General features: G+C 38.5%; 1 protein-coding gene across 5 annotated transcripts in view; it reads left to right on the top strand.

The window, feature by feature from the left end:
• The window catches only part of CCNY (cyclin Y), a 331,023-nt gene that overhangs the window by 95,745 nt on the left and 210,900 nt on the right, over nucleotides 1-24,378 (top strand). The window lies entirely within an intron of this gene.

Below are 24,378 nucleotides of genomic sequence, written 5' to 3'. Positions count from 1 at the left end.
CGAATAATTAAAAAAACACAAAAAACAAAACTAGATTATTATTAGAATGGTTTGGAGACAGCTTTGGGTTGTCACCCAGTTTTTCCTTGGGGTGGAATTACAGTCCTATAGATTTCTGATTGAGCTGAGTGACGTTTGGTTTGGACTAGTGTTTGTAAAGGAAGTTAAAGGATTCATCACTGTACCTAGTGATGTTTATGTATTTTATTGGTCTCAGTATATTTGTTAATACTAAGTTATCCTTAAGCTGCGTGGCTTAATATCTATGGATAGGTAGTTTATGCATTATGCTTGAAACACAGTTTACATAAAAAACTTAAATGTGAAATTGGTAACATATTCTTATGACAATGTGATTATTTCTTTTTTTTTTAAGCCCCCCAAATCTCACAGTTGATGTAGTTGAACTAAGATGAAAAATTTTTTTGTTGAAATGAATTGACACAACTCTGTCACAAGTCATTCTTGACAGCTTTGGGATGTACAATTTCCTCTAATGTGGAAAGCCAAATTTAAACTGCTAAAAGAAAGAATTTTCTCACTGTTTAGCCTCTTTTAATTTCTTCTAAATAGTAATGTCATCTCTACTGGACAGCAGTTTTATTAAATGAATACCATATATTAAAGGGACTAATATAACATCTGGTTTATAGTAGACATTTAGTAAATTAGGGGTCCATATGGTATTTGTAGTGTAGTTATATTAGATTTCCATTATCTTAACCTATTATTTAGATGTCTTTGCCCTATAGTTCTACTTTAATTTTATGCATTTAAAGGCATCTAGAAGAATATTCAGGTCTGGTCTGTCTTGATCACTGGTATGATCTAAGCAGCTGAAAGAAATGTCATTTCTAGTGTATAGTAAAGATTTAGTAAGTATTGTATTTTAAAGGAGTGAATGAATGAATGAGTTTATTATAGAAAGCTATTACCCAGACTTATACAATGCTGACAGGCAAAAACATTTGGAAATAATTTCTCCATGTTATGCACTATTACTGAGAAAAGGCTTTATGTTTTAGATAATGAATTGAAAAATAGAGATGAAAGGAAGATTCATACTTCTTAAAGGCAAGCTATATACTATTATTGACTATAATAAGGAAATGGAGAAAAATAGTAATTATAACCATTTATTTGGCACTAAGTCTTGGAAGGATTTTGCCAAAGGAAAATAGAATAGTATTGTGTGTTCTTTCATTTGCAAGAAAACTAAGTTTTGGTCATCAAGTCATTTTTGAGAAAACATATGGAAGATTACCGCCTCTTGTTTTGGAAGTTCAGGATAGTGTAAGAGACTCTGGGGCAGTTTAAGAAGATTTCTAATCTAGGTTAGTAGTTTCTTCCCATCCCAGAACTCACCCCAGATGATGCTAGTTTAAATCCAGATATACTAATTCACTATTAAAACAATACTCTCTTTGTCTCTCCCGTTCAATAAGTAATACTTATAGGATTTGCCTATCCATAGTTCTCAATGTTGGTTTCAATTACACCAGAGATCTAGGCGTGGGCGTTGGCATTAATATGTTTAAAGCTCTCCAGGTAATTCTAAGATGCAGGTAGGATTGAGAATCCCAGGCTGGATAAGTCTTGAAAGTGTTACCTGTTGTTCGGTGGCATTTCCCATAGATATTCATTCAGTATCAGAAGCTGGGAGAAGAGAACAGATTTAAGTTAAGTAGCATATAGAAATAGAGACAGATTTTAAGTTCTGAATTATATTGCTAGATGATTAGTGAACACTTTAAAACCACAGCTGAAACATTCTTGATTCTGGTATGTAACAAAAGCTGAAGTGCTTAGATACCATCTTTATATCCCTTAAGACATCTCAGACAACTAGAGTTGAAAAGTTCAGAGAAGTTCATGGGGCTTCTGTGATAGGTCAGCTTCTTAAAATCACAGAGACATGAGGTATGAATCCATGTTTTCCTTGCCTAAAACACACAATGGGTAATATTTGTCCTGTACTGTTTTAGTGACTGAGTTAGGGCAGTTAGGCTTCTATGACACCTACCAGCAACTTGCCCTGTACTCAGTACCTTAGTGTTAGATTATTCATGTTTTTGGAATAATACATATTAGACTCATCAGCTCTGTAGATATTATTTCTCATAAAATTATTCTGAGACTGAGAAATAACAGAAAGACTTAATGACAGTGACAGTAATAATTGTACTCCTTATATATTGTGTACTCTGTGTCAGATGCTGCTCTAACTGCTTGATATCTATTCATTCTTTTAATACTCACAATAACCCTGTGGATAGTATTAACTTTAAGACAAAAGAATGAGGCAGAGAGAGGAGAAATGACTTGCCCAAAGTCATACAGCCAGTACATGACACATGGAAACTTTCCATTGTTGCTTGGATAGCCTGGGGCAGGGTGTCTGTCTTTGCAGTCATAGCCACAGTTTCTCAGAGGAAATATCATCTATCTGCAGTAGAGTGCCCTTCTCTAATTAGATTATTTCTGTGGGAGGAGAGAAAGAGGGGTGGATTTAAAGAGAATTTGAGATTTGATGAGACCGAGGAAAGTAGAACAGGATGCCTATAACATCTGTACCAAAGTGTCAATTTAGGGTTTTGCCTCAAAATGATTGCTAGCAGTTTCATCCTTTGTAGATCAGTTTGTCTTCTTTGACAAGCCAATTTCTCTATTATTCTGTATCTAATCTGTTAGGAAAGAATGGCCCTCAACCTTCAAAATATATCCAGAATCTAACTGCTCTCAAAACCTCTCCTGCTGCTCTTCTGAGCTAAGCCACCTAACTGGTCTCCCTGCTTCTACCCTTGCCCACTACAGTCTGTTCTCAACACAGCAGCCATGGTGAGATCCTTTAAAAACAAACAAACAAACAAAAAAACTAGCATGTGACTCCTTTGCTCAAAAACTGAGTGATTCCTTATTCCACATCAAATAAGAACTTTACAATGGACTTTTACCATGGAGTCATTATAATAGACTTCAAGGCCCTGTGTGATCTTCCTGCTTCCTGGCTTACTTGCTAGCTCACACAAGCCACATGGGCCTCCTTCAGTGCTGGTTTTTGAATAAACCTGACATGTTCTCACCCTAGGGCCTTTGCTCTGTCCCTCTGCCTGGAATGTTTTTCTCTGTGTTTCTTCTTGGCTAACTCTCTCAACTGCCTTCAGTCTTGGTTCAAGCCTCACCTTTTCAGTGAAGCCTTCCTGATGGGCCTGCATTTAACATCTCTCCTGTTACCCCATCAGCAATCCTGGTACACATTCTCTGAATTACTGTTTTTCTTCCATATCACCTATAATGTGCATTATAAATATTTATATACATATGTCATAACAACGACTATTTCTGTCTGTTAGTATTTAAGTTTTACTAGAAGATTTTCATTTTGTTCACTGATGTAACCCAAGTGCCTGCTGCCCTGAAGACACTCTTTGTTTGAATGAATGAGTGAAGCCAGCAACTTCAAGACATCGGAGTCAGAGTATCATCTTGAATATTTATTGCATGAGAAGCATAGGAGGGAAATAGAGAATGACAAGACTTGTAATAATGAAAGTAGAGTGGATATGAAACTTTTTGGTTTTGTTTGTGTTTTGACCTGAGAGGTAGCAGGTACGGCAAAATCCTGAAAATGAAACTTAAGAAAGGTTTTAAAGTGGGGCATCTGGGTGGCTCAGTCGGTTAAGCGTCCAACTCTTGATTTCATCTCAGGTCATGATCTCACGGTTCCAGGAGTTCGAGCCCTGCATCGGGCTCTGCACTGATGGTGTGGAGCCTGCTTGGGATTTTCTTTCTCTCTCTCTGCCTCTTTCTCTCTCAAAATAAGTAAACTTAAAAAAGAAAAGAAAAGAAAGAAAACATAACAAAGAAAGCATACAAAAGAAAAAAAAAACCTAAACTGAAATAAACTATGGCTAATGGAAGTCTGCTTAACAATGTGATATATTTAATCTTTTTTTCCTTATCTCTTCAGATGAATGGCTTTAGCGGTGGCTTTCCATCCTTAAAGATCAACATGAGGCCAAAATGCATAATAAACCAAAAAGTACTACATGAACATATGCAATTATGAACATAGCCACTCATGGTGATTTTCTTTATTAAACATGAACTGTATTCTAGGATATACAGCAAATGATGTTTTCACTTCCCATAGTCAGAGAAGCTAGAAGCCTAAGGGGCTCATCCTCGGTATGGGAAAGATGACTGGAAAAAGTGCTCTCACTGTTACAAGGGTGGGGAGACAAAAGAGCAATTTAAGATCTAAGCACCTGTTATAGTATTAGCTTAAATTATTGTTCTTGGTTGTTTTTTTTTGTTTTTTTTTGTTTTTTTTGGATATCTGCAGCCTCATCTCTTTGGCTTCATTTTTCTTGTGTCTCAGACCCACTTACCATTTCCAGCCTGATTAGCAAAACTATACCTGGACTTTCATTCCAGGCTAAGATTTATTAGCTGCACTGCTTGTAAGACTTGGGAAGACACCCTGATCAAGCATGGCCTGATGCATATTAGGCAATGTGGAGAGGTACACTTTAAAGGTTTGCGGAGAGTGCTGTTCTCCAAAGCACTATGATGATTCCATGACCTCTACTACACTTATTTTCCTCTCTATTTTAGAATCATGGAGTCATTGCTGCCCACCCTCATTTTACGGATAAGGAAACTGAAATTTGGAGAGGTGCTGTCTCTTGCCCAGGTTATGCCTATCATGGACAAGGGCAGTAGAATTTACTATGTGTTAACTTTGGGCCAAGTGCTGTGCTGATTACTTGATCTGTATTTTTAAAAATCTTTATATCTTTCTCTCTATTTTACAGAAGAGGAAATTGAGACTCACAGGTTAAGAAATTTGCTCAAGTTTTCATAGCTAGTTAATGGCAGAGTTGGGATTCAATCTGCTGTCACTTGCTAAAGCTCCACCTCTCAACTGCCCTGTGACAGCTAAGTAGGGAGTGACCTGGGTCTAAAATCTGGCCCCCCTCTTCCCATGCCTAGCCCATCATTCGTTCATTGTCTGTATTCTTTGGGTTGACAATACTTTGTGATTAGGATTTTTACTTTTCTGCCTGCTTTTTGAGAGGAGTGAAAGATTAAATGATTTTGTTGAATGGTAAATTTTCTCACCCTTTTCTACAAAGCTGATTTGTCTCTGTTATCTTAAGGAGACAAATTACTTTCACATTTCTGGTTGGATGAAACCAACACAAAGATTAAATTTTGTTGGTATCTAGGAAAGAGCAGAACCAAAAGGAAAAAAATAATAAGATGCAGGACCTGTGAGTGGCTTTGAAATTCTGTTTTAGTCACACAGGGTCAGAGATTTAGCTCCAAGCGTGTCATATTTAGTTTACTTTAGGGAAGCAGCATTTGGTATTTTTCACGAGAGTGCTGTTGATGGTATCATGCTTGTCATACTTCAGAGTACAAATCCTTTCATGAGTCAACATATAGGCAGCCAGGCTCAGTCCATGGCAATAGCAGTTGATATCATGTGTTCAGTGTCATTTTCAGATTTTCAGCGTATGGCTGGAAGGAGGGAAAGAGTTCATTTTCCCTGCAGCATTTTGCATCATCTTGAAACGTTGAGTAGTTTGTTGCTGGGATTCTTGGTCAGGAGATTGTTTCTTCTCTGTACTCTGAGACTCTCAACATTATTCTATCCTACCTTTCCTGAAGAATGAATCAGGGCTCAAGAAGGATAAATCCAGGACAGGGTCTTCCCAGGTGGTTTATGGGATGTGCCTTTAGCTCTGTGAAGTGTGGTGGAGCGCATGAGAGCAGGAGCTGAATAATCAGGAGACCTGTGTTTCAGACATGGCTCTGCCTTTACCGGGGGACCTCTGTCCTGCTGGGCCTCACTTTCCTTTTTGCTTAAAAAGAATGTGTCTAAGAGTACTGTCTTGCTTTATGCCCTGAGGTACCTAAAATGAGAATCAAAATGAAGCTGAAATGCTTAATAAACCAAAAAGTACTAGATGGATGTGTGTCATTGAACATAGTACTTATGTTGATTTTCTTGCATTAAATATTAAATGTGTTCCAAGATATACAACAAAGTGTGTTTGAACTTTCCATAACCAGAGAGGCTAGAAGCCTGAGGGGCTCATCCTAATAAAGACATCAATGCAGTCAGTGTTCATAAGGTAGTGCCAGAAAGATAACTGGAATTTTAGAGCTGGGTAGGATGAGGTTATACACAGCTGTATAACCTTTAAATGGGAATCTTGCTGGCAGTAGAATTTGGAATAGAAATATTACTCTTTCTAACATTTATTGTCCTTCTGGGTTGCAATCTCTCCAAAGTCATACCGTGATGGCATGCAATGAGCAGTGGGACTCCTGGGAATAATAGAGTCCACCCAGGCAGTCTGCTGACTGTGCCATGGGAGTGACGTTCCTACTGATGTTAGTATGTACCCTTAGATGGAGGCTGAAGCCAGGTTTTTGTTTTGTTTTGTTTTGTTTTTATTCTTCAGAGAAACTTTTAAGGTGAACATGTGCATAAATTTATTATATCAAAATACTACTTGGGGTGCCTGGGTGGCTCAGTTGGTTAAGTTTCCAGCTTCATCTCAGGTTATGATCTTGGGGTTCATTAGTTTGAGCCTCATATTGGGCTCTGTGCTGACAGCTCAGAGCCTGGAGCCTGCTTGGGATTCTGTGTCTCTCCCTCTTTCTCTGCCTCACCCCCATTTGTGATCTGTCTCTCTCTCTCTCTCAAAAATAAATAAACAAAAAAATATAAAGGAGAACTGATGGGCTGAAAAATGAGCTCAGTCAGCCTGAAACAAGTTATTGGAGGCTGTTTGTGCCCATTTCTTTCTAGAAGGAGGCTACCTAGATCCACGATTGCAGAGAGCTCAGATCTCTAACCCATTTCTCCCTTCCTTCTCTCAGCTGCTTGTAGCTGTTTCCTCTGGCTCTCTTCCTTTACTTCTAGGGGCTCTTTTCACTATCTGCTACTTGGAGGAAAGGGGTGTTCCAGAGCTCCAATGGATTGTTGTCATCTGACAGATAACTTCCAATCAGTAAGATTTTGCCTGGAAAGTCTTTCAGTGAATCTGAGAGGAGAGATCACCTCAGGGGTTGGTTAGCTACAAACTACTACACTCTGGACATCTCTGTTGCCTTGCTGTGAAGGTTGTTTTTATTTTATTTTAAAATTTTTTTTTAATTTTATTATTTTTTAACATGTTTATTTTGAGAGAGAGAGAGGGAGAGAATGTGAGGGAGGGGCAGAGAGAGAGAGGGAGAGAGAATCCACACTGAGAGTGTGGAGCCCGATGTAGGGCTTGAGCTTATGAACTGTGAGATCATGACCTGAACTGAAATCAAGAGTCGGATGCTTAATCAACTGAGCCATCCAGGTGCACCAAGTTTTTAAAAACTGGATTGGAAAACCTTGAGATCTTTTTTTCTTCATCTTTGTCAGAATATTGACATTTTTTTTTTTTTACATGTATTCATTTTTGAGAGACAGAGGTAGAGCACAAGCGGGGGAGGGGCAGAGAGAGAGGGAGACAGCGAATCTGAAGCAGGCTCCAGGCTCCGAGCTGTCAGCACAGAGCCTGACGCGAGGCTTGAGCTCACAAACCGCGAGATCATGACCTGAGCCGAAGTTGGATGCTTAACCAACTGAGCCACCCAGGCGCCCCAGAATATTGACATTTTATACATTAGTTTTGACTTTGTAAAGAAAATTTTATTTTTGATTTGTTTTTTAATATGGTTGAAAAATTGGACTGAAAGGCGGTTCTAAAAAGGAAGTTCTAAAATGTTTGGTGATGGTAATATTTCTAGGCTAAGTGTCTAGTTTTCCATGGTTATACTACCTTGATAAAAAATTACTGTAACCTGGCGTCATTACTTTGTAGCTGCATTACCTAGTACATGAATTTTAATTCCTGGGTCATTATTTTGTACGCTTTATTCCCTACTGGGGATGTATAGGGGGGCTTCATTGGGTATGATAGTTGTAAGTGCCACGCTCAGTGGAAATGTACTAGCATCTGTAGACATGTCAATTGGCTTTTGGCACTGAGAAAAATACAGCTAGGTATAGTAAAGATAATTGTTAGCAATTGCAATTGCATCCTTGACAGTTTGCTTTTTGAGCCTTGCAGAAATCTTAGTTGGACAATGAAATGCAAGTCACTTCTATTTTGGATACCTCTGATTATAGACCTTCTGGCTTTAAGGAGGAAGAACAGGAAATACCCTGCATGGGAGTTCATGTGTAATATAGCTTTGTGTTGCAAAACTGTAAATGTAGTGTTTAAAACATTTTATAAACAAATTCTTTCCTTTGGATGGATGCTTCTGTTCTTGGTGGGCAAAAAGGGAAAAGAAGTTATTAAAAATATTTTGATTATATTTGGTAAACTCCATGTCTCACTCTGCACATTTACCAATAGAGGAATTAGTGCATGGATAGATGGGTTAAGAGGTCCGTTCTTTGCCTCTCAAGAAAAGATTTCACTCTAAATTCAGTATTCTGTCCATTATGACTGTATATTCTTATAGAATATTAATTGATTACAGCTATTCCATTAAGTATAATCATAATTATCCTTTAAGCTGTCTCTTGGTTTTAGGTATGGATGCAGACTTTGTATAGTTGCTTAAAAGTCTAGGTTTTAGGACTTCCTGTGTATCCTGTCAAAGTCCAGGTTGAAAAATGAAATCATGATGCTTTGTTTAATTTAGTTTCAAAAATTTCAAACTCACAAATTCATCAAGGATTACTTCATTTACAGTGAGTATTACTTTTTCCAGTTTATATGGGTAATTTTATTTTTCCACAGCCTTTTTTCTCTCCAGTTGTGTGTAAGCGTGCTGTTACTTTAATGTGTAGTTTTACTTGAAAGCATCGGTTAACAGGGTTTATATAGCATTAGAGATCCTTCTTTCTTCTGAGAGCTAGAGTTGATGTTACTGAAGAGATACAAGTTGTTTATTCACTTTATTTTTGGCATATATTTGACTCTTTTCTGTAAAGTAAATCTAATGTCTTATTTTTCCATTTCTTATATTTTGTAGGAAGTAAAGCCTAGCAAAGCTGATATTCAGAAGTATTAACCACTCAGGGATAAATTTAAGGGTTAGGGAATATATTCTTGCTTTGTAAACCATTTGCTTGTGTAGAAGATGGTTGTTTCTGACAGGCCACATATCTTAAGCACCATGCATGCTCTCTGTGCACACTGGGCTGTTGTAGGGTTCTCTTCTGCAGTAGGAGGGTTACTTTGTAGCTCAGGTTATGAAGCTGTTGGCAGCCTCTGGGTGTTGGAGTTCAAGTGTATGAACAAAGAAGGTGAGGAGGAGCTGTGGCAGAATGGTTAAGGTGGGATAAGTCAGGGAGGACCCAAATGCAAGGCAGCATGCATTGTAACAGCCAGGCCCTGAGAGGTGAGAAATAGGCATCAGAAGTGGAATGGTTGCTTTTATAATTGGTGATGTTTGGGTGCCTCTGCATCCTTGAGACCAATTTGGGATGGATAGCAAGCGTGGCAGTGAGTTTCTGAGTTGATGGAGATTGTCTCCTGGGAGAGGCCCTGTGGACTTCTGACATGAAACCAGGAGACTGGATATCCAGATAAAATTGTCTTCTCTCATTTAACTAGTACATATTGAGAGGAACATTTGTTGAATTTTTTGAAAATGAAATTTGTTCTTGTGCCTGGGTATTTATAAGACAGCATTGTGACAGGACTAGAAGGAAAGAATGAAGGGGATTGTGGGAAGGAGTGTTTGGCCGAAGTGAAAATCTTAAGTGCAAAGGGCTCATGTCTGTAGGTGAGTGTGTACAGTATTCTGCTAGATGGAAGCCACTTACCTCCACTAGGCATGGCTTAATGCAGCCTTGTCCTTGCCCCTTAGTCTCCTGTGTCCTCAGACTGGATCTGTATATTCACTTTGGACATGGAAGGTTGATACTTCATGGTATCAAATGAGTGCTTTTTTCCTTGCTATCTGTATCTGGCTGTAATTAACACTGAAACGTGTCAAACTATAATATTGATATTTAGTAGAGAATAACAGTATAAATTGACAATGTACTTTTTAGTTTTTTATTTCTCAAAGTAATGTTCATATGGGTTTTTGTCTTGTTAACCACATTCACATGTGAAAGTGTGTTTACTGAGCCTAGCTTCTTAGTGTAAAATTCAGGGACCTTTTCAGTAAAGCAGGAGTTCTTAATGAAGCTATACCAGGGTTTCTCAGCCTTGGCATTATTGACATTTTGGGTGGGATATTTGTTGTTGTTGGTGGGGGCTGCCCTGTCCATTGTAGGATGTTTAGCAGCATCCTTGCCTCTACCCACTAGATGCTGGTAGAGTACCCCCACTCTCAGTCATGACACCAGAAATGTCTCCATACATTGCCAAATACAATTTCCCCAAGGAGCGACTCTCCCTCTACTTCTCTTGAGGACCATTGAGTTACAGGCTCTAGGATTCAAGGTGAAAATTAAACAGAGTAACTTCCTAGTGGTTTGGCTATCTTGGTCACTTTCACACATTCAAGGCCTGGGGTAGAACTTTATAGACCCTAGGCTGCACTGCTCCAGGGAGTGCCATTAACTTCAGACTTGATGTGAATGATGCCCTGCCCCTCCTCTACCAGTTTTGCACAGCGTTGCATTGTTCATTTGAACTCTTTAGAATTAGCATCGTGTTCTAAGATGGTGCTTCTAATGGTATTATTGACAGAATAGACATTGCCTGCATTTCTGACAATGGATGGTGTGCACCAGGGAGTTGTGTAATTTATTTACTCAAATTCAAAAATCACTTAATCTTCTTCCCTTACAGCTTCTCTCTTTTTCTTTTCTTTTCTTTTCTTTTCTTTTCTTTTCTTTTCTTTTCTTTTCTTTTCTTTTCTTTTCTTTTTTTTCTTTTTCTTTTACTTTTTCTCTTTCTTTCTTTCTTTCTTTCTTTAATATACTGAAAGGTACGGTAAGTTTTTCTTCTTTTAGCCAACAGTTTTATTTTTTACTTCAATTTTAAAATCGGCTAGTGCTGTGTGTAGGTTTTTCATATTTTATAGTACTCACAGTGGGTTTTCCTTTTGAGAGGCTATTCTGATAAAGAATATAAAAATGGAATGTCTTGTATAGTCTGTAATTCTCTGGTCTATGTTTCCTGACAGTAGCTTTGGCTTGGTTTGACAATGCTCAGTGCAATTTAGTATTTTATGGGTCTTTTGAAATTTCATCAACCACAGCTTGATAACCTGGCCTCCAGGGGCAGGCAGTGAACACAGGATGTTTGATTCTTGGGTCTGACATTCAAGAACATCTTAGTAGAAACCTTTGGGGCGGAGTGGGGAAACCCTTGTTGCATCTGTGTGGCACTGTTACACATTTAGGGAAAAAAATTTTAAGGAGGTACTTATTTATTTGATCTCAAGAGTCAGTTTCTTTACCTGAGGACACTTCTGCTGGAATAAGGACGTGGTGGCATTGGTTTCTTGAAATAGAGGTTAAAAATTTAAGTCTTGATTTATAGCTTGTCTAGATGAAGAATGCTCCAAGAAATGTGGTGGTGTTGTATTCCTGACAATTAATTGTTTTCTCTAAAAATATTTGAGCCAAAAATGTCAGTCCCTTAGATGTAAAAGTATAAAGATACAAATGGAAGTGATTCTTGAACTTGAAGATATTTTCCAAAACCCTGAGGTTTGAAAATGTATAATCAACCTCTTCTGCGCCCATGTAGCACACATTGTTAGGAAACGTTATCATTATAGAATGCAGCTATTCATTAGAGAGGTGGTTTTCAGCACCCTTGTTACAGAGCACAGAGGGAAACAGGGTTGCCTGAGCCATTACTACAGGATTGAAAAGGCTCCTGGTAGAAAGATGGGAAGACCAAGTGTTCAGTGCTGTGACTATTTCTGGGGCTGTCAGTGTCTGCAGAACCATTAGTAGCATTTTTGGAGTCATAAGAAGGAGCCTTACTTTGTTTATAAGGCACATCTGGAAGGGACGTGGAAGATAAACTCATCTGATCAAGCTAAGCCATGAAGAAATAGTTAGACCTTGGTTATTTCTCTTTATTTTTTCTGTATTCTCCAAAGTGACATTAAGTACTATTTTTACGGTGAATCTAAAGCTTAACCAACCCCAGTATATGCCTGTTTCCATGAAATAAGGTCTCTCAGGGAAGGTCTAGCCTTACCTAAGCTAAATGTATTCTTGAGCTCTTTCACCTGCTTTTCAGATGCAAATTATATACAAAGCCTGTTTGCACAAAATGAAAATATGACAAAACATATTTTGTACCACATAAGGGCTTTTAGCAGTTTGTGGGGACCAGGGATATAATTCTGAAACAGAAAATTATGATTATAGAATATTTAAGATATTTTCATTTTAAGCATATAAAACCATTGGAACAAGAGGAACAAAAGTGCTGCTTGTTAGGTGCCCTTACAGGACCTCTTTTGGTGAACAGTTAACTAGCTAATCATTAGGGTATTGTATATAAAGGGGTATTTATGATGCATTGAAATCCTGTTCTCTTAATAAAGACTGATGCTTTTCTTGAGTGTCTTTAGCTTACCAGTTTATGGAGCCATTTCTCCTTGTACAGCTTGGTGGTTCAATTTAGCCAGCCCATGGTGGGAGTGATCACTCAGATCTAAATTAGCTGTATTGTTTGTTTCAGACTGTGTAAATAGTTCATCTAATTCAGATATTATTATAAGATGCTTGGTAAATGATGTTTTGGCTTTCATTTCACTTTTTTTACTCCACTGAAGTCTGTCTAGAATACATGTCTTGTTAACTATTTTTTATTTGAAAATAACTGTTAATGCTGATGGTGGCTGTGGCTGAAAACTGATCACAATTTTTTTTTTTTTTGAACCAGAGTTCAAAAGTGGTGACAGGTTTTTAGTTTGGAATTCGTGCTGCAGATAAAGAGACCGTATTAAGCAGAATGCTAATACTGGAGGAACTAGGCAAACAGAGAAGTGGGGGCGAGTTCCTTTCCTTTTAAACTAGCATTTTAGCAAGTCGTAAATCCTCTATGTGGATGTGATTCTAGAATGTGTTCTCTTCAACCACAGAGAAGAAGTTGGAGAGAAAATGGAATTTAGTAGGCAGGTATTGGCTGAGAGATGCCTATTCTCCAACACGTTAGGGGGAAATTAGTGGTACCTGCAATGCCTAGGCTCAGAGTCACGACTACAGTAGTCAGATTACTCTAGTCGGTCCATTGAATTCCCCCTGTGGTGGGGGCATTTTTAAGAAGTGTGAGAATTTGATGCCCACTGCCCCCTCCCCCTATAGGATTTTAAGGTTCAGTTCTTAAGTAGGTCAACAAACATTGGTTCCTCTAAGTGCTAAGTTCCCTGTTCCCTGCTGGATGCTGGGAATGCAGTAGCAATATAACTTGGACCTTGCCCTTAAGGTCCTAATGATCTATTAAGGGAGACAGATCTATAAATAAATGATTGTAGTGTACAGAGGTAGAAGGGAGGCCAGAATGATTACCTCTGCCCTGGGTGATAAGGGTATGTGGTCAGGGAAGGCTTTGCCAGGACAGCCCTATGGCAATGACAAGAGGGGTGGGAGTGGGGAAGAGACAGGAAGTGTGCTACAGGCAGATGGAAACTCTGTTTCTGAAAGATCCAGGATGCATTGGGACATAGGTTCATTCTGAAGTCAGTAAGTAATGTGGAACTTTTTGGTGGCTTAATACCCCAAAATCTTACATAATGGATTATGCTTATTAGGAGGACATTTGTTCTAAAAGATTTCATAATGGATGGATGTGCATTGGAGAACAGTTTTGTGTATTTTGCATATCTTCTAGATTTTGTAAAAGGATTACTCAAAGTTGTAACATGGAAGACAGAATAGAGGTTTTCAGACCTATGAAAGCAATATGCTGTTTTTGTTGAGTATGAGAAAATAGAGTCCTAGAACATTCATACTGTCAAGTACCATAGAGATCCTCATTTTACAGATAAGGCAACTGAGCTAAGAGGGATTGCTCTTCAGCATCACACAACTAGTTTATAGTGGTTTGCAGCCTGAGAGCTAGTCCCCTGATTGGGCTGGGGAGGAAAAGAGGCAGGAAAGTTAGAGCCTTTTCACTCAACACTACAGTTCCCACAACAAGGTTAAATATTCCCAAGAAGAAGTTAATCTTGACCCATCTTAATTTTGTTTTGTTTTGTTTTTTTTTTTTACAACCTGAATGATAATTATGTCTTAGAGAATTATGTTAGTTATTAAGCTGTGTAACCAATTATCCCCAGATGTAGCAGCTTAGAGCAACAGTATTTTTTCTGTTTCTGTGGGTCAGGACTTCAGGCATAGATTAGCTGGGAGCCTTTGGCTCAGGTTCTTCCATGAGATTGTAGTCAAGCTGTTGGCTGGGGCTATAGTCCTCTCAGGGCTCAACTAGGAGAGAATCTGCTTCTAAACTTACTCAAATGGATGTTCATGGCAACAGATGCTCTTTGGTTGTTGTCAGTAGTTCCTTGCTATGTTTGCCTTTCCTTAGGGCAGGTAGCAACGTGGTATCTGGCTGTCTCCAGAGGAAGCGATCTGAGGGAGAGCATGAGAGACCCCCAAGATGGAAGCTACAGCATTTTTATAACCTGAGTTTGGAAGTACATGCCATCATTGCTGTTTGTTAGGCTCAAGTCTCTGAAATCCAACCTATACTCAAGGAGATGGTATTACATAAGAGTGTGAAAACCTAGAGATACTTTAGGGGCCTCTTGGAGGCTACTTACCACAAACATTAATTACGTTTCTTGTGGTTGTAACAGAAGTCCACTAAAACTGATTAGAGTGGAAAATGGGGGAAGGAAGAGTTATTGGAAGTATATGAGCGTATTTTATGAACTGCCATGGTGCAGAACATAACTGAGTCTTACAAGGACTTGGAATTGGGAGTTGAATAGCTTATAGGAATTGAGGCAGCTATCTCTTTCAGTATTTTGCTTTTAAATTCTCTGGTCAGTTTTAGTTGATCTTATCTTTCTCTGTGTCTCATATTTATTTTTCTGTGAATCTTTATTCTCTTTATAAAATAGCTTTCTTTCTTTGAACATGGTACAAATGGCTACCCCAATGTCTTCAATTCTAGGTCCACAAAAGACTGACTAGAATCTCTGTGTTCTAATTCCCCAGGAGAAAGGATTGAGTTCACTCAGATTATTTAATAGGATGGCTACCCCCGACAAAAGGTGTCCAGTCATCTATGGAGTAGTGAAGGTCAAGTTTGGGGATATAGACAGGAAGCCTTTCCACTGTTTGTTGTGGAGAATGAATATAAGGGGTGAGGTTGGAGGGGTTAGTGAATGGTTGGGGGAAGCAGATTTCAGAGAATGGCAGTTAGAAATAGTTTTCTCATATATTTGTTTTTTAAGATCATTGTTTTGGTTTTCCTAAGGCATTCCCAAATATAGTAGACCTAAAATGAGTGAATTTGGGTAAAACTCAGGTTGGGGAGAAGTTAGCACCCTCTTTTGAAAAGATGAACCTTAGCGTTAGCAGAAAAGCATAGTTATGTTAAGAAATTTAAAAAAAAAGTCTTTGAGACTTTTGGTGACTTGAAAGCTAGAAAATAAGTAAGTTTTGAATAAAATTATAAATAAAATTACAATTTATTTCTCTCTGAACTTGCCCCTTATAAATTCCAGGTTTGTCCACTTTTTACAGAATGTTCTTATGCTATGAACATCTGTCAGCTCTCCCATCTTAGATTTTTTTTTTAGCAGTTTATATAACTTAAATTAACTTAGCACTTCTAAAATGTTCCATTTAGTGTCTTAACACTCACTATGCTTTTGGCTGTAATTGATTTAAATAAATTATAAAAATGCTAAGAAGGTTTTTATTGACATTTTTGCATGTTTGTTTACTTCCATAGCATTTTAAAATAGTGTACACTTTGACATAGCTGTAAAGATTGTTGTATTATGGAGTGCCTGGGTGGCTCAGTCAGTTAAGTGTCCAACTTTGGCTCAGGTCATGATTTCACAGTTGGTGAGTTTGAGTTCCACACGGGGCTTGCTGCTGTCAGCACAGAGCCTACTTTGGATCTTCTGTGTCTCTTTCTCTCTGCCCCTCCCCCCACCACTTTCTCTTTGAAAAATAAACAGCTAAAATTTTTTTTTGCATTATGAAGATAGAAACTGAAAGTCTTTCCTGGTAGTGTTTTTCTTTTTGCTTTATAGATTACTCAATTGATTAGATTTTTGCCCTTAGAGTTTGATTTGAGCGGTCAATAGCAGCAATTAAAGCAGAGTAAGTATGTGGTAAATGCTTAGCTATATACATGTTAAGACACTGTTTTGTTGGCTAAAAGTTGAGACTGGCAGAGTAGCCTCTGGGAATTGCTGTATGGTAGATAGCTCACAAGTCTCTGAGCGGGGAACCTGGTGATATATATGAATGGGGGAAGCAAGGCAAGTGGCTTTGGGGCAAGGTGGATGTGGAGAGCAGAAGAGTGATTCTAATTATGGCAGGGTCTACTTAACTTGGTTTCAGTAAAGTTTGCTGGGTGGTGCTCCTTTGGAAAAATCTACTCCCACTATTTAACCAAATGTATTAGTCACATAATATTCCATTATTGTAGATTTAGATTTGGTAATAGTGCTATTTCCTGTTAGAGTCTGGTATAGAAAAATGACTCTGTATTGTAGTTGCAGAGATCTCTGGGAAGATACAGCAAGTTTCTCTGGCTTCTTATAATTAATTGCTTCTTAGGATTTATTCTGTTTAGTCTGTTCTTTCTTACAATCCTGTCTCTCCCCTTAACAAATGTGGAGTTGATCATGTCATTGCCCTGCCTAAAACCCTGCTTGGCTCTTATGGTTCGAGTAAAACACAAACACCGCCCGATGGCTCACAGTCATTAATTAGTATTTGTTGCTGCCTGCCACATAAAACCTCATTTCTCATGAAGGGACCTCAGCCATAAGGGCTTCCTTGATGTTTTTCAAACTACCAAGCTTGTCCCTGTCCCAGGGTCTATGAGTTGTTATTGCTTCGACTTTACAAGGTCATACCAGAGATGATTAGCTGGTTGGCTCCTGGACATCCTGTGTTACCTCCTCAGAGAGTCTTTTCCTAGAAACATAATCCAGAGAAAGGAACCCTTCCACCACTGTGCCAGCTCCCTCATTTTCTCACTTTACCTTGTTTGCATATTTGTTGTATGTCTTCCCCTCCCCACAAGAAGATAAACTCCATGAGGATATGGACTATGATATCCACCATGATATCCCTGTTACCTAGAACAGTACTTGGCACATGGTAGTTGCTCAGTAAATATTTGAATGGGTAGAGATACTGCATTCATTTAACATCTGATAAACATATCTTTGTATTTTACAACCTTGGCATTAAAAAACATTTTTTTTAATGTTTGTTTATTTTTGAGAGAGAGAGAGGGACACAGAGTGTAAGTGGGGGAGGGCCAGAGAGAGAGGGAGACACAGAATCCAAAGCAGGCTCCAGGATCTGATGCAGGCTGCAGGCTCTGAGCTGTCAGCACAGAGCCTGACGTGGGACTTGAACCCATGGACCATGAGATCATGACCTGAGCTGAAGTCGGCTGCTTAACCAACTGAGCCACCCAGGCTCCCCACAACCTTGGCATTTTTAAAGAGCACATGTTATTTTATAAAATATCACTCAGTTTGGGTTTGTTTGATGTTTTCTCTTGATTAGATTCAGGTTTTATATACATTTTTGGGAGGAATACTGCAGATATGATGCATCATATCAAGAGGCACATGTTATCTGTCTCAGCATTGTTGATGTTAACTTTATTGTGTGGTTAAGGGTGGTACCATCCAGGTTTCTTAAGTAGCTTTAATTAATAATTAATAAGTAATTTGTATGGAGATTGAGAGTATGTAAGTATTCTATTTCTTTTTATTTTTTTTTAAGTTTTTTTTTTTTGTTGTTAACATTTGTTCATTTTTGAGAGACAGAGACAGACCATTAATGGGAGCAGAGAGGGAGGGAGGGAGAGAGAGAGAGAGAGAGAGAGAAACAGAATCCGGAGCAGGTTCTAGGCTCTGTGCTGTTAGCACAGAGCCCAACGCAGGGCTCAAACTCACAAACTGTGAGATCATGACCTGAGCCGAAGTCAGACGCTCAACTCACTAAGCCACCCAGGCATGCCAGTGAGTATTCTATTTCTTATCAAAGTTTCACTCATTAGTTGTAATGTCTGTTGATAATTTTTAGCATCATCTCAGTTTTCCTAGTAGGCACTATAAGGAACAGCTCTTCCTTCTCCCCATTTGTATAATTATCAGCATTGAGTCGTGGATTTTTATTGTATTCAGTGAGTTGTAACTTGTTATTTTTTTGTTGCTTCAGTTGTCCCAGAGTTGGTTGGTGGGAGCCTCTTCAAACTGGTTCCTTTCCAAACTGTGTTCTTTAGATGGGTCCTCATCATTCCTGAGCACTTCCTTAGTTTCTGGCAGGATATTTGCTGTTTAGAAATAATTTTTATCTTGGTTTGGAAAATCTGCTTTCTTCCCTCTTACAAAATATGGATGTAATGTTTTCTTTTACAGAACATCATTGTAACATCAGTAGCAAATCATGATGCCTGAAAATGTGACCTTAAATAACTTTCTCTCTCTCTCTTTTTTTAAGCTGTCATGATTTTGCCTGTTGTTTCTGTGAAATCAAAGAGCAGCAGCTTATCTACCTGTAGCTTAGGGACAAAATAACATTGTGTGAGATGGTCAGCAATATTTATTGAGTACTGCCACTGCATAAAGCTATCTACCCGGAACTGATAAAACTATAAAGGAAAGTAGAAGAGAGCGTATCTCTGCTCTTAAGGATGGGTTTAGTGGAGGAAGACAAGACTGTACTGCACATAAGAACAAGTGAAATTGAAAAGGTGAACTTTTGCAACTAACTGTCTTCTTTATCCTGCTTACATGTAAAGATTATCATTTGGTTTGTAGCAGTAGTCTCAAGAACTTGGTGCCATTTGTGACCACCTCTTCTAGAACTCATACACACAAGACAAGGCAAGGCCAAGGCCTGACTAATTAGGTCGGTAAAGATACAACAAATCACTTCTGAATTTTGATGGTTGATTACTTACACACAGAGAAAAGAATAAGCCAAAGGTACCAGCTTCCTGTAATCCTTTTCCAACACACCAAAGTGACACTAAATAAGAGAGGCCAGTGGGTGCATGTGTCATGGGATACACTCTGCCAAGAAGCCAAGGCTAGTTGCAGCTAACTGAGCTTATATTTTGGAACTCTGTTCGGTGTGGGGTGGAGGAGTGTGCAGAAAGCCCCATACTTCACCAGAACCCAGGAGCCACCTAGATGCCCCTGTAGCGTTGAATTCTTAGGTTTTGTCCTTCAAGTTTTTCTTTTCTTAAAAAAAAAATACAGTATTTTGTTTGCATGTCTTTGCCGACATTTCCTTAGGGTATGTTTCTAAAAGTCATGTTTTTGAGACAAAGAAAACTTGATACATAGTAGGCAGGAATTAAAAAAAACTGGATGCTATTTTTCAAGTATATGTGAGTAATTTGTAATATAGGTTTGAGAATTGTCAGTTTGCTCACTGAAATCTTCATTAATTCATTAAAGAAATAATACTCAATGTCTATGGAGGACCACAACATTATATTAAGCACGTAAGTATTACAGAGATACACAAGACATGGCCTCTGACTCTAGGTCGCTAAATTTGAATAGATCATGAAATTCTAATTGTGAAGATAAGAAGTATATACATTTTCATTTAAGGCACTGTGTCATATGTACCATGTTAGTTGTTACAAAAGTAGGTGCTAAAATCAGACCAAAAAGAATGTGCTGTAAGATGTCAAAGGTGGAAGAGATGACTTTTGACTGCAGGTAATTTGGGATAGCTTCAGGGAAGAATGGTTTGGGCTTGGTCTTTTGGGTGGGTGGTTCTTGTGAATAGAAAAATATAAGACTTTTCAGATAAAGGGGGAATGACAGTGGAAAAGGCCTAGAGGAGGGAAAGTACAGGATTTATTTGGGTCATGGTGAATGGAGTCAGTTTATTCTCAGAAGAGGGGTAGAATAGTCTGGACAGGTCTTGGGTCTGTTGCAGCCTAATGTGTTCATGTGGTATAGGGCCCTGAATGCCAAGTTGGGGAGTGTCAGGGTTTTTGGGTAGTCTGCTCACTTGATTAAAGAGGCCCCAGGAAGATTAATATGTTGGAGATGTGAGAAGTAGATGGGAATGGGAAAAGATCAGAATCAGTGACATCAGTTGTGTTGGTTCACTGAGAATATCTGTGTAAGATAATTGGATTGAAAAGGAGGGTATACAAAGAAGCTATCCTGCTACTGCCACACTCCGTTTCCCCAACTCTGACATTGCAAATGTGCTGAGTCAGAGCAAAGGCTTTCACAGAAGTCTTTGTATTTCTACCCACCTGATACTGAGTAATTATGAAATCATTGTTGAAAGAAATGAGTGAAGCAGCAATATAATTTTGTGCCTAAAGGTGTAAGAGTGAGGGAAGATTCAAGAGTTGACCCTGAATCTTTGCAGATGGATGCTGTTCTAGTAAAGGAGGTTGGAGAAGTAAGGAGGAAGAATTGGCTTTGAGAAGGGAGAAGGTGAAATTTTTGACTTTAGATGGGTTTATACAGTCTTTCTTGATGGTAAGTGGTAGTTTTTCCAAAATTCATTTTAATAGATTCCTGTAAGAATATAATTTTCTAGGGGTGCCTGGGTGTCTCAGTCAGTTAAGCATCTGACTCAGCTCAGGTCATGATGTCCCTGGTTTCCTGCCTTGCATTAGTCTCCAAGCTGACAGTGTGGTGCCTGCTTGGGATTCTCTCTCTCCCTCCCCCCCTCTCTCTGCCCCTCCCCCACTAATGCTTACTCTCTCTCTCTCTCTCTCTCTCTCTCTGCCTCAAAATAAATAAAACTTTAAAAAAAAAAAGAAAAAAGTATAATTTTCTAAATCAAGGAATATGGAAAAATCTGAATGTTCTTATCCTCGGACTGGTGTCAGAGAGATGATGGAAGGATCCAGATTTATAGTCAGTTTACTTGATGAGAATGTGTGTTACAGTGCTCTTGGTGGTTTGGGATCCTTTGATCTCATATCTCAGATGATTTCTGGTCTTTTAGTTCTTTGACCCATAAAGTCCCCATCCATCTGAACAAGACAACAGGCATGCAGGGGTGAAATTGAAGTACTCAGATAACAGAAATTTTTTTTTTTTTATTCCTGTCTTTAGGTTATTCAAGCTAGCATTGCTCTACATCAACACTAGTAACAGAAAGTTGACTAAATTCTGCATCCTATTTGTCCCCCATGTAATTAGATATACCAAAAGGTTGCTTTTTGACCACCAGACATATGTTTATAAATTGGTTAAAAATAATGTTATGCATTTAACTAATTTATTTTTAAAAATTTTTTTAAATGTTTATTTATTTTTGAGACAGAGAGAGACAGAGCATGAGTGGGGGAGGGACAGAGAGAGAGGGAGACACAGAATCCGAAGCAGACTCCAGGCTCTGAGCGGTTAGCACAGAGCCCAATGCGGGGCTCAAACTCACGAACCGAGAGATCATGACCTGAGCTGAAGTTGGACGCTCAACCGACTGAGCAACCCAGGCATGCCCCGCATTTAACTAATTTAAAAATGTGGTGGGAGGGTCAGATCATTAGGATAATCTTTGAATTCACATTTGTAGTAGTGTAAAATATTAAAGATGACATTTCTAAAGAGTTTTGAATTCTTATGTGAAAGTCAGCTTTTTTTTAATGTTTATTTATTTTTGAGAGAGAGACAGAGTGGGAGCAGGGGACGGGCAGAGAGACAGGGAGACACAGAATCTGAAGTAGGCTCCAGGCTCTGAGATGTTAGCACAGGGTCTGATGCGGGGCTCGAACTCAGCTTTAAAAAAAAAAAAAAAATTATTTATTTTGAGAGAGAGAGCGAGAGAGAGCGCACAAGTGGTGGTGGTGGGGGGGAGTAGAGAGAGGGAGAGAGAGAGACATAGTCCCAAGCAGGCTCCGCACTTCTGGTGAGATCGCTACCTGAGCCGAAGTTGGACACTTAACCAACCAACTGAGCCACCCAGGTGCCCCATATGAACATTATCTACATTAGTATGTTTATTAGGCAATTCACTTCTGTGAATGTTTTTCATTTTTCTAGTTCATTTTTTCTAGCTACTGTTTTAGTTGAAATGTGGACATTTTTTAATTGTGAGTTTGCCTAGTGCTGGTTTAAGTCCAAGTACACCATATATATGTGTGTGTGTGTGTGTGTGTGTGTGTGTGTGTGTGTGTGTGTGTGTGTTACTATATGTTTAACAGTCAACTTAAAGGTATTTAAAAAAACATTTGTTTTAACCTTTTATTCATTTTTGAGAGAGAGCGAGTGAGAGACACAGAGTGTGAGCAGGGGAGGGCAGAGAGAGAGGGAGGCACAGAATATGAAGCAGGGTCCAGGCTCCCAGCTGTCAGCACAGAGCCAGACGCAAGGCTCCAAGTCACAAACCGAGAGAGATCATGACCTAAGCCGAAGATGCTTAACTGGCTGAGCTGTCCAGGTGCCTGCCCCTAAACAAAGGTATTTTTAAACAAAGGTGTGATTTTTTTTATCATGTTGAAATTTGGTGATTAGTACTTTGGAAGGTGGGAAATTCCAAATGCAGGTGAAAGATTTTTATCACTGGGCTTCATACTTAAGAGTCTGTTCTATCTCAAACTTACCTGGTAATATTTATTGAGCTGGTGAGGCTTATGGAGTATAAATAAGATAGGTTATCTTTCCTGGAGGACATTGCTTATCTTCTCTTGAGGACATTTGAAATTGAAAGCAAGAATAACATAAATTTGTTACTCAGCTAGAAAAGAAAAAATACTTATTTTCATATTTATGTTTAACTGTCCTCTTGATATAAAGACTTGGGTGGCAATGAGTGGTTGATTGTTTAACTGCAGTGTTAATATCTTTTTATTTTTTTAATTATTTTTTTTAAATGTTTTATTTAGTTTTGGGAGAGAGAAAGAGAGAGAGAGAGAGAGAGGGAGGACTAGTGGGGAAGAGAGAGGGAAACACAGAATCCGAAGTGGCTCCAGGCTCTGAGCTGTCAGCACAGAGCCTTATACAGGGCTCTAACTTCAAGAACCATGAGATCATGATTTAAACCAAAGTCAGACACTTAGCTGACTGAGCCACTTAGTTGCCCCAATATCTTTTTTTTTTTTTTTGAAATTTATTTATTTATTTTGAGAGAAAGAGCATAAGCAAGGGAGGAGAAGAGAGAGAGGGAGAGAATCCCAAGCAGGCTCCCCAGTTTCAGCACAGAGAGTGATGCGGGGCTCCATCTCATGAACCATGCTCATGACCTGAGTTGAAATCAACAGTTGGACACTTAACCAACTGAACCACCCAGATGCCCCCTCATCAAAAGGTCAAAAGAAAAGCTGGATTCATTTCTTCTGTGCTTAACAAATAAGGAGACATTTCTGTGCCTCCTGTTGCTAGTAGATAAATTATAAACTTCACAAATTAAAAGCCACAGAAGAATAACCAGAGCTAAAATCGTCTGATTTGTATGCTCTTGTCAGGATTACCTGCTATTGGGTTACCTATTGCAAATTGAGATGGTTTTGGTTAACTTCCCTGGGTTTTGAGTTGTCAGTTCTCTTTTGCCTCCATTAATCCTTGTATGCTTAGAAATTTCCAGTTAAGTGTAATATTAGATAAAAAGAAAATAATTATAAACCTAAATAAAATCTTTAGCTAATAGTATTAATATTAGTTTAAAAATTATACTATGCCTGTTGACCTTAGGGGAAGCTGAGGGAAGGGAACTGAAATTTTTACAGTTCTTCTGTAATCTGAAAATTATTTCAAAATAAGTTAAAAGTGATTAGACTAATTTATCAACTACAAAATGATTAGTGTATTACAAAACCAGATGGAAGAATTTATTTATCTGTTGTAGTGAATGGGAAGAGATTCTTTTATCTTTAGATGGTTGAATTTCTTGTTCATGTTCATTGACCTGAAAAATTAAGTGTGTTTAGTAAATTGCATACTTGTTCTTTCTCACTTTTTGTATCTGTATGTGTAAATATATGCACAGATACCAATTTTTGTATGCCCTAAGTGCCTCTAAATGAAGTCATTGGCTTTCTAAAAATATTAATTTCATTTTAGCTTGTTAGACATATGTTTTGATGGGATGGTGGCAATGATTTACTTTTTGAGGATAAAATAGATTCTTTTATTTTGCAAAAAGCATGTGATTTGGGGCTTCATGTGCAAGTTGAGTGATCAAATGCTTTACTACTGATTTGGATCTAAATTTAAGAAAAGAGGTTGGGGGTGCCTGGGTGGTTCAGT

Source organism: Herpailurus yagouaroundi, unplaced genomic scaffold, assembly GCF_014898765.1.
Source record: "Herpailurus yagouaroundi ecotype Mexico unplaced genomic scaffold, PumYag 203, whole genome shotgun sequence".
Classification (NCBI taxonomy): Eukaryota; Metazoa; Chordata; class Mammalia; order Carnivora; family Felidae; genus Herpailurus; species Herpailurus yagouaroundi.
This window is presented reverse-complemented; position numbering and strand designations above follow the sequence as displayed.